This window comes from Colobus angolensis, unplaced genomic scaffold (genome assembly GCF_000951035.1).
Source record: "Colobus angolensis palliatus isolate OR3802 unplaced genomic scaffold, Cang.pa_1.0 Scaffold16, whole genome shotgun sequence".
NCBI classification, from domain to species: domain Eukaryota; kingdom Metazoa; phylum Chordata; class Mammalia; order Primates; family Cercopithecidae; genus Colobus; species Colobus angolensis.
Window position 1 is genome coordinate 14,465,712 of NW_012114710.1, and position 18,504 is coordinate 14,484,215.

Sequence of the window (18,504 nt, forward strand, 5' to 3'; positions counted from 1 at the left end):
TCCTAAGTCAGTAGTACAGACAGAAAAATTGGAGCTTAGGGAAAAATATGAAAAATGAGGCATGGCCTCTGCCCAAACGGGACCACAAAAAAGACAATTGTGACAAAATTAATATGAGCTGGCAATTCATGGAGAGCTGTGTCTTTGGTGTAACTCCTGCATAGGTTAGTGTACAGCACCAATTGCAAGGGTAGGGTAGGTAGGGCTGTTAATCAGAAGGATCAGCAGTCCAGAAGCCTAATTAGACCTGTAGCAGAGTAAAGTCTCTGACCTTGTCAGGCTATCATAACCATCTGATAATACCAGCTCATTTTTCATTTCCCCCTTTCACATTTTATGAAAGTTCCATTTCTGGCTAGATGTTACCCAGAAACACACTGGAAAAGGGAATTCTAGAAACAGCTCTAATCCCTGGCTGTGTTGCCACAATAAAACTTTGTTGAAGAAGGGGGGATAAAAGCTAGTTTCCTTATATTATAATTAATTTCCAGGCATAATACATTAAGATCAGAACTATATCTACACTTTTTGTAATTTATGAGGCATTCAATTATTTTAATATATAGCAAATTTCATAAATATTCAAGGTGTACTTAGAAGAAGGTTGTATTCTCAATGTTTCATGTTTCAAAGTTTGATTATTAAACCTTCATTATTTTTGGCTACCTCGTCTTTTTTAATTAGGGAGGTAAATAATTAATTGCCTTCTAATATTAATATTTTGCCTTTATTTTTATTTTCTTTTTCTTTCTTTTTTTTTTTTTTTTGAGATAGCATCTCACTCTGTTGCCTAGGCTGGAATATAGTGGCACAATCATGGCTCACTGTAGACTCAGCTCCCTGGGCCCAAGCTGTCCTCCCACCTCAGACTCCTGAGTAGCTGGGAATAGAGGTGCACACCACCACAATTGGCTAATTAATTCTTTTTAGAGACACGGTCTCACTATATTGCCTAGACTAGTCTCAAACTTTTGGGCTTAAGCAATTATCCCACCTCTGTCTCCCAAAGTGCTGAGATTACAAGTGTAAACAACCACGACCAACCTAATATTAAAATATCTCTAATTTTCCTTGCGTCTTCTACAGTTTCTGCTTTACAAAATTTGCTGCTGTGATATTTGTTCTTCAGTGTGACTTGCAAAGTTTGGAGTGTGTCATTTTAACACATGGGAATCAAAAATATGTGAAATTTAATATTTACTTCTTTATAATATTTAATACTGTTTGGGTCAAATTCTTTCTTGTCTAATATTAAGAAAAATGCAAGTAAAACGTTAGCAGGAATCAAAACTTAGCATATAACTAAATCAGTGATTGAGCTAACTCAAAAATAAAAAGATGGCTTAATTCTTCATATAAAACATTAAGTTGAGATTTGCTTTTTGACCCAGTCTAAACATATTTTTTTCTTTAAGTAGATGGGTTAGAGTCATTTACTTTACTAAAATGACAGACATTGGACCTCCGTTCTGAGTGCTGAGAAGATGAGAATATGGATTTCAATCATGCCAATTATTACATATAAATATACTTTATCATTTACTAGATAAGTAATTGTCAACATGTCCAAAATTCATGTATCAGCTTTTCCATCTATAACATTATGATAATAATATTACTTCTCTCACAATGCTATTATGAGAACACAAAATATGTACAAAAATTAACAGAGCACATACATTTTTTGGAGATGTAATTGATGACAAACAGTAAACATATGATTAGAATTCATATCCTCACATGTTCTACAGTTTATAAATGATCTTTATGACACACTATGGTCTAAAGCACAAAATCCCAGGACTCAAAAATAAATATTTTGCCAATATTCTAGTTTTCAGGATGTAGAAAAGATATTGTATATATTTGCCAAATTTTGAATTATTTATAAAGTAGATAATTTTGGCCTTTATCCTTCCATTTCCCTTTGCATAGCTACATTTTATTCAATTTGATATTTAATATTTTATTCAATTTTATATTTCATAATATTGGCATAGGGTGCTATCAGTATTTTTTTTACTCTTACCAAAAGAAAGCCATTGCACTCAACCTAAGCACATTAGTGCATGCAATGTTGATATTTGAATGCAATAATAACTTTGAAGTTAACTAAATAAGCAATATTTAATAGATGAAGAAGGATGTGGAGAAGTGAATACTAACTTTTTATAGCATGATTCTTACATTATTTTAATTGAATAATCATTTCTGGAAATCAAGGGAGATAGTTAATTTTTTATTCCTCAGCACTTCTATGAAACCCTCTAATGATGGCAAGACTGTTAATTCTCAAATCAAAGGGGAAATCAAAGAAAAGATCAGAGAAGCAACATCTGATGGAGTTGAAAAATGAAAAAAAGTGTCCACCCTGTGAATTCCTAGAGCCATAATAAAACTATAAATAGCTGTGTAGTTTATACAAATTATAAAATCTTTGTAACCTCTGCCCCAACTTTGACCACTCTCTATCAGGAAAAAAAAACATGGCATCACCTACAGTCAACCCCGTGTCTGTTAGTCAAAGATTTGTCATTGTTTATAAGGACAGTTTGGCTCTAGATTACAAACATGAACCAGATATTACTTATAAAAATGGCACTTTTTCTCCTTTTAAAATTAAATATAAGATATATCCAGTATCAGCATAGAAGTTGTCATCTCTGTCTTTACCAAAAACAAACACAAAAAATGGGCAAACAAAAAATTAATGATTTCTTGCACCCATCAAATAATGAGCATCCAGAGAAGCAGTTGAAGAGAGAGCTGCATACCTGGAGGAGAAGTCACTGGAGCCATAGGCTGATCGGAATACTGAGATGGAAGTCTTGAAGAATTGTTAGAGACTGTGAGTGGAATAGTGTGAGATAGAGTAACTCTTTAGGACTGCAGTCTTAGGCAGATATTCTCACTCTTATGGGCTTTTCCTCCAGCAACCTCACCAGGTTCCCACTCCAAGGATCTGACAAAATCCCCCCCCCAACCAACAATCCTAGCAGGGAGAGAAGAAGCATCACTTTTGTAAAATAAGCTCAGTGCCTTCTCCATAAATAAAAAAAGAGCTACTATCCAGAGGACAGGGCTTTGTCAGAGTAAAATTCTAAAATTTTATCCCAACTGGAAGAAAAGAATGTCTCATCACACCAATCTTTTCCAGCCTTCTTATGACACTTAATAGGAAATGCAAAATAACACAAAACTGAAATAAGCATCAACAGTAGATAGGGCCTCAAGGAAAAAGACATATAATGCTGATTGTGCATGAGGAGTAAAAAGTTAGAACCTTGGGGAAATGTTTGTGAAGGTCACAATCTTTTAGTAAATACGTCTACTAAAAGACCGAGATTTACTTGGAGGATCATAGAATGTTTTCCGTCTCCCCCAGCTTATCACACCAACAGGTGTCCAGAATAAGAGCAGTGGACTATAACTGAAAGAGCTGCAAGACTTAGGTTCAACAGGGTATACCAAAATCAAAGACACTGGAGGAATTTAAAGGCTCTGGTGCACATAGTTACATCAAAAACAGACCACAATTTGTACTCAGACTAACATAAGTCCTCATGGTAAAGGCCTATTTGCTTGAGTTTCTGTTACTTAATACAACATATTCAGCTGTGAAAAAAAAATACAAGCCATGACACGAGGCAATGCAATCATCGAAACCAGGCTGAGATTTGACACATATGTTGAAATTCTCACACAAGGATTTTAAATGAACTGTGATTGATGAATATGTTAAAGGGAAGAATTAGACAACACACAAGAACTGAAGGGTAAAGATAGGAAAGATGGAATCTCTAAGAAAGTGTCAGAAGGGAATGCTAAAAATCAAAATTGTAGTAAGATAAAAGAACAATGCTTCCAACAGGCTTATCAGTAGACTGGACACTGCTGAGGAAAAAAATCAATGAACTTGGGCATAGGTCAATAGAAACTTCTCAAACTCTATTGCAAATATTTGTTTTAAACAAAAAGAGAATAAAACCTTAAGAACTATGGAACTATATCAAAAGGTACAGCAAACATCTAATTTGAATGCCACAAGTGAAAGGAAAAGAAAAACCACTCAGAAGAAATACTGGAAGTAATGATGTCTGAAAACTATCCACAAATATTGACAGACACCAGACCAGAGATCCAGGAAGCTCAGAGAATACTGAGAAGCATAAATTCCAAAAACAAAATCAAAACACTTAGACATATCATATTTAAAATTTAGAAAATAATGAACAGCAACAAAAGAATCTTGACAAAATCTAAACAAGAAGAGGATAGAAGCTTATCTATCCAAAAACAAAGATAAAAATTATATTAGATGTGTTACTGTAAATTCAGGTAAAAAAATCAGAAACTCTACATGGAAAAACAGAGTTGAATGGAATCTTCAAGGTAAAAAGAAGTGAACAACCTAGAGGTGTATATTCAGTAAAATTATTCTTCATAAATGTAGAAATAAGAATTTCTCAGACAACTGAAACTGAAGTGTTATAATTCCCTCAGATTTCCTGTTCTGCAAGAAATATGAAGACTTGCTTCAGGAAGAAGAACAATGAAATAAGTCAGAAACTTGGCAATACATAAAGAAAAAATGAGTACTAAAGATGTAATAAATTAAGTAATTTCACAAGGCAAGAGAGAGAAGGGAATGCTTTGTCATAAATTTCTTATAGTACATGTGAAGCCATATAGCATTATTTGGAAGTGTATGTACTTATTTTCAAACTATATTTTAAACAATACAGTAACCACTGAGTTTTCTAAACTTAAATGATAATCTAAGAGACCAGCAAAAATGGAAAGATAAAATATTTAGTTAAAAGTAGAAATGTAAAAAAGAAACTTACAAATGTAATGAACAGAAAATAGATACAAAGAGGCTGCTCTTGCTATCAAGTGGCCATTCTTTTATTCCTTGACTTAAAAAAAGAAAATAGTTACAAAGAGTGTAAATAGTAATCAAATAATTGTAGAAATTATTTTAAATGCGAATGGTCAAATCATACAAAATACCAAGAGAGATTTTCAGGATGAATTATGAACAAAAGAGTCAATTTTTTTGCTGTGTGTAAGAAAACCACTTTAAGTATAATGGTTCAGGTAGGTTAGAAGTAAAGAGGAAGAGAAAATATACCTTCCTAATATTACTCAAAAGAAAAATGGTATTAGATATATTGATTTCAGAAAAGCAGACTTCAGAATAAGGAAAATTATCAGAGAGTAAGAGGGGCAATACCATTCTTCAAGAAGACATAGCAACCCTAAATGTGTATGCACTTAACAATGGAATGTAAACATGTGTGAGGCCAGCATTACACTAATACCAAAAAAAAGATAAAGACATTATGAGAAAGGAAACCACAGGGCATAAACTTTGTGAAACTAAACACCAAAATCCATAGCAAATCTTATGAAATAAATCAAGCAATACGTAAAAAGGATAATATATTATGACCACGTGGATTTCATTCCAAAAAATAATGCTGATTAAACATCCATAGGTCAGTCAATGTAACTCATCATCTTAGCAGGATAAATAAGAAAACAAAAAAATCCTATCAATAGATGCAGAAAAAGCAGTTGACAAAACTCAATTCCCCTACATGATAAAGTCTTGAAAAATATTAGAATTGGTAGAGAATTTTCTTAATTTAATTAAGATTTATAGATACTTATACCTAATGTTGTACTTAATGGTGAGAGACCAAGCTTTTTTCCTCTAAGATCAAGAATAAGTCAAGGGGCCGGCCTTGGTGGCTCAGGCTTGTAATCCCAGCACTTTGGGAGGCAGGTTGATCACCTGACATCAGGAATTTGAGACCAGCCTGGCCAACATGGTGAAATCCCATCTCTACTAAAAATACAAAAATTAGCCGGGTGTGGTGGTGTGTGCATGTAATCCTAGCTATTTTGGGGGATGAGACAGGAGAATCACTTGAACCCGAGAGGCGGAGGTTACAGTGAGCTGAGACGGCGCCGTTGCACTCCAGTCCAGCCTGGGCAACAAGAGTAAAACTCTGTCTCAAAAAAAAAAAAGAAAAAAAAAAAAGAGTAAGTCAAGTCAAGGATGTCCTCTCTCACTACTCCTAGTCAGCATTGTACTGAAAGACCCACTGAGTGGAAAAAGATAAGAAAAAGAAATAAAAGTTATAAAAACTGGAGAGAAAAATCAATATTGGTTTTATTTATGATTACATGACTGTCTATGTGAAAATCCCTGAGGAATCTAAAATAAAAACAAGCTCCGTAAGTGTTTGCTGTGCATAGGGACTTTCAAGTGGAGAAATATGGCAAATCTTACCTCAGCCAGGTGGTCAGGGTTAACATCGACGGTGATAAGCTATGTTGCTAGCATGTACCCTTGATATAATGTGATAAGAGTGGCACTTTACCTCTATAATCTTCCTTCCTCAAAACTATAACCTCAAAGTAATTATATAAAAAAAAAAAAAAATCAGACAAGCCACAAACCTAGGGAATTCTATAAAGTACTTGAAGAGTTGTCATAAAAATTGTCAAGGTCATCAAAAACAATGAAATTCTGAAAAACTCAGTCTACAGCAGCCTAAGATCTAGCCACCAAATGTAATATGTCATTCTCAGTGAAGTTGTGTAATCAATAAGTGACATAAGGAAAAATATGAAGAAATCTAAATAATATATGTACTATAGTCAATAGTAATGTATCATTTTTGGTCCATTAATCATGATGATTGTAACATACTAATGTAAGATGTTAATAATGGTCACGACTGAGTTGGGGATATAAGCAAACTGCCCGTACTATTTTCTCAATATTTTTGTAAGTCTACAACTATTCTAAAATTAAAACTTTATTAAGCACTTTCAGATAAAAAAATATATCTAGAGAAGACTACGATTCTACAAAAGCCATAAGAAAACTAATGATTTACATCCAAGAAGTGTTCAAAATTTCTGGGAATCAGCATTCAAGGTCACATAAGCTCTTTTGTCAGGGAAGTAATATCTAGTGGGGACACAGAAAAATCAAAATTCGAGAGTATCTATCCCATCTTTGAGGAGTAGAGAATTCCTTGTGGAAGGAATGTCTATGCTGGTATTTATACTATGTCCAAGAGTTAACCAAGGTAAATGTGTAAAGAGGTTGTAATTCAAGAAAAGAGTGGGAAGAATTTTCCATACTAAGATCATGAATACAATTTTTTTTTTTTTTTTTTTTTATTGAGATGGAGTCTCGCTTTGTCGCCTAGGCTGGAGCGCAGTGGCCGGATCTCAGCTCACCGCAAGCTCCGCTTCCCGGGTTTACGCCATTCTCTGGCCTCAACATCCCGAGTAGCTGGGGCTACAGGCACCTGCCACCACGACCAGCTAGTTTTTTGTATTTTTTAGTAGAGATGGGGTTTCACCGTGTTAGCCAGGATGGTCTCGATCTCCTGACCTCGTGATCCACCCATCTTGGCCTCCCAAAGTGCTGGGATTACAGGCTTGAGCCACTGTGACCGGCCATGAATACATTTTAAACATTCTACTTACCCCTTTTTGTTGCAGCTTCCTCCTGCTGGACCTAAAATTTACTCATTTTCTCAGGGTAATTGTAAGAAAGATCTTCCCTCCTCCTTCTCCTTCTCCTCTTCCCTCACCTTCTCCCATTACACTTTCTAAGCTTTATCTTCCTTCTCTTCCTCATCTTCTCCTTTCCCTTTGTTTCCTCTTCTTCCTCTTTTTTCTTCCTCTTCTGCTGCTTCTTTCTCATGTTTTTTTTTTTTCCTCCTGTTTCTCATCTTCCTCCTCTGCCTTTTTCTGTTTCCTCCTCCTCTTCTCCTTCTAATCCTTAATGTACTTTGCTCTTAGTACTGACGTTAAGAAATATCCAGTGAATGTCATTAGTTATTATCTTATCAACATCTTTAACTGGATTTGTGTTAAGAAGTCTGACTACCATCAACTAAACTGGCCTCAGTTCCACCTCCTGCTGAGTCTGAGGACCAACATAAAATGCTAGAAACTACAAGAACACAAATAGGAATGGAAGGGTAAAGTGATATTTAAAATAAGACTCAAAAAGCAAGCAAACATGGTTGTGAAAAGATTTTATTTTTAATTGAGTTATCAATTCTACCCTTGCCACCCCATTAAGCAGTTGCATAATGAAATTTCACCATTTCCTTTTTGTAACTCCAGTTATCCTTCCTGTGCCTAAACTACTCTGTTGCTGTAAATTAGACATTTTTGAAAGATGTTTTCACTCATTCTGTTCTCCAGATTCCTATTTAGCACACTAGCATTAATGCTGTCTTCAAAAAAAATATTTTATCAGAGCATAATACAATTTATTACTTCCTCATATTAAATGAGCTGACACCCTGATGATCATTGAGATTCAAAACAATTTCCAAAGCTGCTTAATTTATAGCAGGGTCTAGTTAAAAGCTTTGGGGGAATCTGGTCTTATAGCATTTGTTGTGCTATCTGTCCAGTGAAGGATGAATCTCCAGATACGTTGTGCACACAACCACATGATTTGTCCACTCACCACAGTGGCCAGAGATGCAAAAATACCATTATTAGTTCAGAGACTGGAACAGTTCTCTGAACTAAGATACTTTTTATGTTTATTACACTGTTTCACCTTCTGTATAATTTAATATTCAAGCTGTGTAAGCCTAAATAGCTCAGCACAGCTGGTGTGGTGTCTTGTTATTTCTCACTTTTCCTCTTATCTGTGCAATTTTAATAATTGGGAGCCTAAAAACGTTATGGTAAATGGATAAAATTATTCAAGAAATTCACATACTTGGCACATAGTCAGTGAGAAGCTTAAATCAATTTTCTTGAACTGTCAGCCATGATGTAGATCTAAATGGAATGCTAGCGTTTAGTCAGATTCATTGCTTATTTTTTGCCTCTGCAATTATGAAATATGAAGGTTGGTAAGGGTTGTTCAATGTCTTTTGTTTTTTTTCCAATTTGAATGGCTCTGGTAACTTATAAATATTTTGCAATTTAAGCATAGAAATAATATCCCTTTTTTCTTTAAAGAAATACACATCAAAAATGTTTTCCTGTTTTTGATAGGGAAAGAAGCAATAAGTTAAATCTAATGCACGTTTTTACCTTGACCTCTCAGCCTCAGCAATACACTTTCTCATATTCGATTCAACTAAATGTAAAGTCTATGCAGCTACAGATTTAAAACACGAATGTCAGAATATAGGCTTTCTTTGTTGTACAGTGACTTATTTAGATTGATATCTTAGCATTTTTCATCCAGATGCTTTTTTGTGATGAAGAATTAAAACTTGTATTTTTATAAGTACAAGTTTATTTATAAAAAAGTTGAACACCTTGTGGAAAATAGATTTCATATCAGATAAATCTCATTCAAGGTTAATACTGCACATTTCTATTCACCACTTCCTAATTCTAAAATGAAGCTCCAAAGGCTAAATGTTTATATTGAAGTGCAGAAAATTGTCACTTTTTCCTTTTTAAGTTCCATATGAAAACCAAAACATAGTTTCTTTTTTAATTGTCTACAGCAATCAGGTATTGTCTAGGTAATTGTCATTTGAGGTCATTTTAATTTAAATTTTAAATGAGCAAATTAGTAGTATTTTGAAGAGGGAGGACATCTCATCACATTCTTATTCTCACACTGAAAATTACTCCATCTAGCTCAGTCCACTGGGTATTAATTCAGTAACTGAAATATAGCAATGTACGATGACATTGTTTCATGGGTGTGCCTCCAAGTGGAATCCTAGACAACGTGATCTTCATTTTACCTTTCTCCTTTAATTTTGGCCCACACAAGCAAAGCCCACATCTCTCACAGGACAGCACTCAAGTTTTGTTTAACTACCTATCATCTCAGGTATTTTCTTTCTCTCTAACTTCTGAATTAGAGACATGAGCCAGTTTGTGAAAAGAAATGTCTTATAGCTGTTCTTTGGATAAGAAATTATTTTTATAAATGCAAAAGTGACTTTTGTGAACAAAGCTTCAATGAAGTTCTGTATAGTGCAGTCATCTTTCCTGACTCATGCCACTGCTGTTGTTTTATTTATTTATTTTTCTTGAGACAGAGTCTCACTCTGTAGACTACACAAACTGGCATCACGTCAGTCACCTTCTATTATAAAGACACAGGCATGTATATATTCATTGCATTCATCTGCATTTGCTGAGGAGTCTTTTATCTCTAATTATGTTATCTAGTTTAGTGTACGTGCTATGTTGTGGTGAGAAGAATGCATATCTTTTTGTTTTTGGGTGGAGAGTTATTTAGGTATCTATCAGGTCCATTTGATCCAGTGCTGGCTTCCAGGTCCTGAATATCTTTGTTAATTTTCTGTCTCAATGATCTATCTAATATTGCCAGTGGGGTGCTAAACTCTCACACTATTATTGTGTGGGAGTGAAAGTCTCTTTGAAGGTCTGCAAGAACTTGCTTTATGAATCTGAGTGCTCCTGTGTTTGGTGCATATATATTTAGGGCAGTTAGTTCTTGTTGTTGAATTGAAGCTTTTATCCTTATATAATGCTCTGTGTCTTTTTTTTTTTTTTTTAATCTTTGCTGGTTTAAAGTCTGTTTTGTCTGAAACTAGGATTTCAACCTGTGCTTTATTTCTGTTTTTCATTTGCGTGGTAGATTTTTCTCCATCATTTTATTTTGAGCCTATGTGTGTCATTGCATGTGAGATGGGTCTTTATCCAGCTTCACTCTCTGCCTTTTACCTGGGACATTTAGCCAATTTGCATTCAAGGTTAGTATTGATATGTGTGGATTTGATCCTGTCATCATGATGTTAGCTGGTTATTTTGCCGACTTGTGAATGTGGTTGCTTTATGGTATCTCTGGTTTGTGTACTTCACCGTATTTATGTAAGGGCTGGTAATGGTCTTTCCATTCCATATTTAGTGCTTCCTTTAGGAGCTCTAGTAAGGCAGGTCTGGTGGCAATGAACTCCTTCAGTATTTGCTTGTCTGAAAAGGAACTGATTTCTCTTTCACTTATAAAGCTTAGTTTGGCTCGATATGAAATTCTGGGTTGAAAATCCTTTTCTTTAAGAATGTTGAATATTGGCCCCCAATCTCTTCTGACTTGTAGTGTTTCTGCTGAGAATTTCACTGTTAGTCTGATGAGCTCCCCTTTGTAGGTGAGGTAACCATTCTCTCTAGCTCCCTTTAACACTGTTTATTTCATTTCAACCTCAGAGAATCTGATGATTACATGTCTTGGGAATGATCTTCCTGGGAAGTATCTTACTGGGGTTCTCTGCATTTCCTGAATCTGAATGTTGGTCTCTCTAAAAGGTTGGGAAACTTATCATGGATGATATCCTGAAATATATTTTCCAAGTTGGTTCCATTCTCTCCATCTATTTCAGGGACACCGATGATCACTGATTTGATCTCGTCACATAATTCCATATTTCTCAATGGTTTTGTTTGTTCCTGTTCTTTCTTTTTTCTCTATTCTTGTGTGTCTTATTTCAGAAAGTCACTCTTCAAGCTGTGACTTTCTTTCCTCCACTTGGTCTATTCTGCTATTAATACTTGTGATTGCGTATAGTGTTTCTTGTAGAGTTTTTAATTTTTTCAGGTCTATGAAATCAGTTTATTTTTTTTTCTATGCTGGTTATTTGTCTGTCAATTCCTGCACTGTTTTATCATATTTTTAGTTTCCTTGGACAGGTTTTTAATGTAGTCCTGTAGCTCAATGATTTTTGTTCCTATTCGTAATTTGAATTCTATGCCTGTCATTTCAACCACCTCAGCCTAGTTCAGAACCCTTGCTGGAGAGGTAGTGCAGTCGTTTGAAAGAAAGAAGGCACTCTGGGATTCTGAGTTGTTAGGGTTATTATGTTGAATCTTTCTCATTTTTGTGGGATTATTTTCAATAAATATTTGAGGTGCTGATCTTTGAATGGGTGTTATTTTCTTTTCTCCTATTTGATGACCTTGAGGAGCTGATTGTAGTATAGGGTGGGTTCAGCCAATTCGCTTTGTTTCTGTAAGATTTTAGCAGGTCAGCGCTCAATTCCCAACTCCTAGACTGCACACTCTAACTCCAGGAGACTTGTATTGGGTCCTGATCTTGTTTTCTGGCCCTTTGAAGTCAGGAATCCACTGTGCAGGAGGAGGTGAGGTGCTCCAGGACCGCTGATCACTACAATCCAATGGGTGGTGTCAGCCAAAGCATTTCATAGTATAGTGGCAGCAGGATCCGTCCTCACTTTCAAGTGCTAGCAGCAGCCGTGATGACAGCTGCAACAGAGTGCTAGTGGGTGCTGGGATGCCTGCCTCCCTGCCAGGGTACACCATAGTGTCAGAGGCAACGCAGCTCAGGGGAGCAAATGGAGCCTGCTGGTGACTCTGCACATGGTCATGCTGGTGGTGGTGTTGGCATAGGGACAGGGCACTGGCTGCTGCAGGTCTGGGTGCCTTCTCTATGCCCTGCAAGCAGGAGTGCTCACTCTGGGTAGGGAAGGATCTGCTGTTCTCTGCCTAGTGTTAGAGTAAAGGCAGGGCACTGGTGGGGCAGGGCTTGCTGGCTCTGGGGCCACCAAGGCTCTGTCTGCAGTGGCAGTGGGGATGAAGTGCTCCTCCACAGGCTGACAGAGCAAGATAAATAAAACTTGTCTGTGCAGACACACTCCAGCAAAACAATGTGGTGAGCCCAGGGCAAGCTGCAGTGTAGAGAGGAAGCCTGCAGGCTGGTGCGTGGCCCTACGGGTTGCCCTGCTAGAGCTCTCCATTGGTCAGGCATGGTCCTTCAGTGTAGAAGCTATGAGGTGGGCCCCCAAGGCACCTGAGGCTGCCATGCTAACAGGGATGGTCAGGTCAGGGCTCCAGTAGATGTCAACAGATCAAGAGGTGTTCAGGTCATAGGGGCTGGTGTGATGGGCAAGACCACCCTGCAGAATTCAGAACCCACAGCTCCCTTACAGCTAAAGTGTCCTATGGGAGCAAATCGAGCCTAGTGGGCTGGCCATCCCTGGCCATTCTCCACCACAGGTGCTCCCACACCAAACCCTCTGGGCTCCACATCAGTTGGCTTACTGCTCCTACCACTTCTCTAAGAGCTCTCTCTGACAACTCGCATGTCCATGGTGCTTGAGGGGTCTCCTGGTGGGATTCCAGAGGCCTGTGGGGATAGCAGGTTGCTCCTTGCCAGTTCAACTTACCTTTTCCTCCAGAACCTTTGGGGACCATGAATGAGTCTGGGCATGCTGTAGCCCCAGGTAGGATTCCCAGCTTTCTCCCCATTAAGCCTAGCTTCTGTGGCTTCCCTCTGTCCATTCTCAGTGCCTTCCCTCTGAAGATCTGTTAGGAGAACGCATCATCTCCGTCATTTTGTTCTACCTGGTATATCTAGTTGGTTATCTTGCCCTCCTCTCCAGCCTTTTAGTTTTACCTCTGTTATTGATTTCAAATCATTCCATTCTGATTGGAGACAATATTTTACATTATTGTAATCTTTTGAACATTCATTGAGATTGATGTTATGGGCTAAGATGTAGTCTATCCTGGAGAATTATCCGTGTTTACTTGAGAAGAATACGTATTATGTTTTTGTTGAGTGGAGTGTTTTGCATAAGCCTGCTAGGTTCAGTTGGTCTCTACTGTTGTTCAAGACCTTGACTTTCATTTTAGTCTTCTGTCTGGCTGTTTTATTAATTATTGTAAGTGGGGTATTTACCTTTCTAATAACTCTAACCTTTCATTTGTAGTTAGAAAAGTGTTTTAGCAGCTGCCAACATGTTCATTTTGCACCACACTGGAGAAGAAAATAATAGTAGTCACTTATAGTGATTTGTACTAATCCCTGGGTTCATTTTTTCCAGTTATCCAAAATTACATCACTTGGCTATTTCTAAACCAATTGCTATAGACAGGAAAATGTACTGCTCCTGTTTTCTTAAGTGAATGAGGACCTACTCCTGGATTTGAGAGTAGGGTTATTCTTGCCCAAATCGTAGTCACAGATTCAAAGGAATAAATTGTCCCCCTCCCCCCACCCCCCAAAAAATGAGAGTAAATGTCTTTAGTTATGTTCCCACAGAAGTGGACTATAAAACAATGACGTGAATACTGTTGCTTATCTCACCTTGGGAGATGAAGCAGTAAGCCTCTAAAGGGTGAAGTTTTAAGCAGTTTTCCATGTAGGCAACTGGTGATCAATCTCACTAGAAAATTTTGGAAGAAAAACTTATTGATTACTGATTGATGCCTGATTCAAAAGGGTAGTAACTCCATACACCTTTCCACTTGGTTTGTAAGAGGGCAAAGCGGGGTCAGGCAGTTAGAGAAATACCTTAATCAAAGTCACAAGTGCTTGCAGTTGGAAGTACATAGCTCTTGGGACACGGGAGTAAATGCTAAGGGGTATATACTGTGCATGTTCAGCATAGTATAGAAATACAGATGTGAAAACCAAAACAAGAGTAAATAGATTCTTGAGACTCCAGAAAATGTATCTATCACCATGGCTCTAAAACATTAAGTTTATCTAATTTGCAAATATAAGTAATATTTATTTATGTTGCTGTTTTATATAAGTCTTTTTTAACTTATTAAAAAGTTGCCAGTTTTAACTAATTCCTTCATAAATTTTAATTGAATACAGCAATATTCTGCTTGCACTGCATTCTTTCTTCTCTCTTACTTTTTTTGATTTAAAATTTAAGAAACTATTTTTCAATGTGTGTGTGTGTGTGTATATATATGTATATATGTCAATTTAAATACATCTTTTTTGTAAAGATCTGAACGGTACTTTGGGTTTAGCATAGCTTCAGAATATCATATGTTATGTTATGTTTTAAAGCAACCCCAGAATCTACAATGTTTTGGGCACAATGTCTTTATAAACCTATTTAGGAAAAGTAATAAAAATACAACAGCTTTCATTCCAAAATTATTCAAATGTGCTATCCTCAAGATGGCCTATTTTCTAACATTTTAATATATTCTCCCTCTACTTTCCATATTGTCTCATAAATGCAAGAATGCAATTATTTTGACTACATTCAGCAGAAGAAAATAAAGTGCATAAGAACCTCTTAAGATTTTTCTCTTGAAAATATCTTTATTTCTTGAAAAATATGGAATATTTCATTTAAATATAAAATATGTATCTATTTAAATCTAAAATAAAATTAATAATTATATATTATTTTTGATATGAGAAAATGTTTACAGAGTCATTTTCTTTACAATTATCAATAAACAGTCTATCAATATAGTATTTTACATTTCAGCCTTCCATATTCAGCAACTATTTTAATTTTCTACATCACCTGCTTAAAATAATTGTCGTCAATTTAGAAATAATCTTAGACATCTGAGATTAACCACTTCCACTGCTGAGATTTAAACACAAAACAAAACAAAACAATAAAATACATGTGTATTGTCTGAGACATATCAAACTATAGTGGGCATTGCTGGTTGCCTACCCAACATCCATTTCCCTCTTTCCTAATGGAAAATCTTCCTTGGTGTCATATATCTCAGGGGAAGTTTTTCCTCCCTCAGTCTCAGGAATGATCCTAATTATATCTGCTTTTAGTAATTGACTAAAGAACAATTTGATTAAATTAAGGCCAATGAATTATAAGTGAAACTTTATGATATCATAGCGATTATATCTTAAGAAAGAGAAGTTGGAAAGCTATCTGTCTCCCCTGTGAATGAAAAACATCTAATTGCCCTTGGATGGCATCCTGTGTTCTTTATGGGAGAGAGTCAAAAGTTGAAGCTAACACTGTGTGTGGCAGAAATGAAATTAGAAAAGCAAATCCAAGTATTTAATAACACTGTAGAATGACCGTTTCAATATTCTTGAGCTCACCCTGTCTCTGAAAATTTTGTAGATGAGCCAGTCAATTTACTTATTGTTCAACCCAGTATTTATTTCTGTTATTTTTTATTGATACATAATGGACAGCTACTGCTCTTAGCCATTTAATGTCCTATATTTAGCAGTTTAATCTATAGCCTAGAAAAATCATAAAGTATTTGTGGCTATTTTTAATTTTGTATATTGTAATTGTATATGATTTATCTCTGTTTTACCGATCACTCTAGCTTAAAATAATGAGCTACTTTTAAGCAACATTCAATAAGGCAACAAGAGGGTTGTAGAAAAGTACATTTTCCCCAGATTCCTACAGTAACAATAATATTTCTCATAGAATATAACATTGTCATCTATGTATCTGATATCAGATTCAAGTATAAACAATAAGCAACCAATGCTATCTCTAGGAGTCTACTTGAAACTTAGTATTTAAATTTGCTTGAAATATATAAACACAACAATGATTAGTTACCTTTTGATAATTTGTTGCCTTTTTGTGAGCCGCAGTTGACTAAAATTTTTTAAAAATGGTCCTGGAATACAAAGATCAAGGAGGTATAATCTGAAGCTCATGCCATATAGTGATGTATTTTTTTCTGAGCACCTAGTCTGTATTATTTTTCAAAGCAAACATAATGACAATGAAAAGGTAGTAAATTTTTGTGTAACTTCAGGCAATTAGCTTGGGTCAAACTTTCCCTTTATCTTACAGGTGATATTTCTAAGTCTTGATTCAATTATGTCCTGTAAACTATGAAATCGGTAATGTGTACTGAGATATAGGGTTAGTGCAACCAAGAGATTGACAGTTTGGGAAAGAAAATGAAAGTAGGTAGTAAATTCCAAGTGAGCCTAAACATTGGCATTTGGTAGTAAAAGGAAATTGAGAATGTAATGACCATCAGTGTATGCATGAGGTACATAAGTGTGTGTGTGTGCATGTGTATATACGCTATATATACACACACATATACACAACCTATGTGTGTATATATATGTTACATGTGTATGTATACATATATTCTACATATATATGTATGTGTATATATACTATATATACACATTACCTATACAGACAGACACACACACACATAGGTACAGTTATCTCTCAGTATCCATTGGGAATTGGTTCCAGGACCACCTGGTAGATACTGAAATATATGGATGCCCAAGTTGCTTATAGAAAATGGTATAGTATTTGCATATAACCCACCCACATCCTCTTTTATACTTTAAATCATATCTAGATCACTTATAATACCTTCTACAATGTAAATACTATGTAAAGAATCATTGCACTATATTGTTTAGGGAATAATGAAAAGAAAATTAGTCTGTACATATTTAGATACTTTAGACCTGTGGTTTGTTGATTCCACAAATGTGGAACCCAGAGATATGGAAAACCAGCTATAAAAACAAATATATGTATTTGTATGTTTGTGTGTGTATATATATATGTAATCATATATATGTATTAAATCATATATATACACACACGTGCAAATATATGTGTGTACACACACATACACACATGTAAATTGTCACAAAAAGGTTAAAAATCACACCTTGCCTTATCACATAATTTGAATTCACACCTACAGCAACCTCAATGCTCTAATCAATCTTGTCTTAAAGCAATGACAACGACACAGTGAAAAACTGATCCACTCACTACACCATTCTGCACCTACAAGGATCATTTCTGGAGTTAGAAGTCATAATGAAGCACTGGCTGGAGATTGTCTTAGAGAGTTGCATTTAATTGGATGGACAAGTGACTTTGATGATGAAAGCTTATTGTTATGTTCCTTATGCATGCTTTGCAACTATGGCTATACTACAATAAACATTGCTTAATAATTTATTTTCATAGAAGCATGCTTAGATAACATATTTAAAAAATTTATACAAACATGGCATTATTTAACTAATATTTTAACCATTGCATTCCACAGACAGGCTATCTAGGTAACATTAAATACTTAAAACAGAAGAGAGAGTCATGTTATAGCTTTGAGTTAAGAAACAAAGGGTAATTCAAGCATGAAATTGGTAATCTTTGATATACAATAAGAGACAGGAAGCAGTGAATGGAAAGCCCAATGACTCAGATGAGATACTGCATACAAAACAAATATCTAGCTGATGTGATACCACCGTATGTCTTGTACTGTTAATAGAAGCTCACAATCATTTCAGTCATAAAGTGACAATTCACTAGGCTGAAATGAAAAATAAGTCTCTATAGAATAAGAATAATGAAAATTATTCCAATAGCTTTGCTTTCTTTTATGTAAAACTTTTCTTCAACAGCAACAGATAATTCAGTATAACCTATGGACTTACCACTACACGCAGAAGCAAAATTTTAAAAATCATATATTTACTTCTCTATATGGATTAAGAGGGAAATAGGCCATATGTGGATGAGGTTTAAATGCAATAATAGAATGAATATCCATTCTCTATTTCTCAAGATTATCTCTGCATACCTAACTTCAAATTTTACTTAGCAAAGGTTTACTGAGTATCAAATAAATAAATACTTTGGTCTATATCTCTGCGTTGGTACCAGTACCATGCTGTTTTGGTTACTGTAGCCTTGTAGTATAGTTTGAAGTCAGGTAGCGTGATGCCTCCAGCTTTGTTCT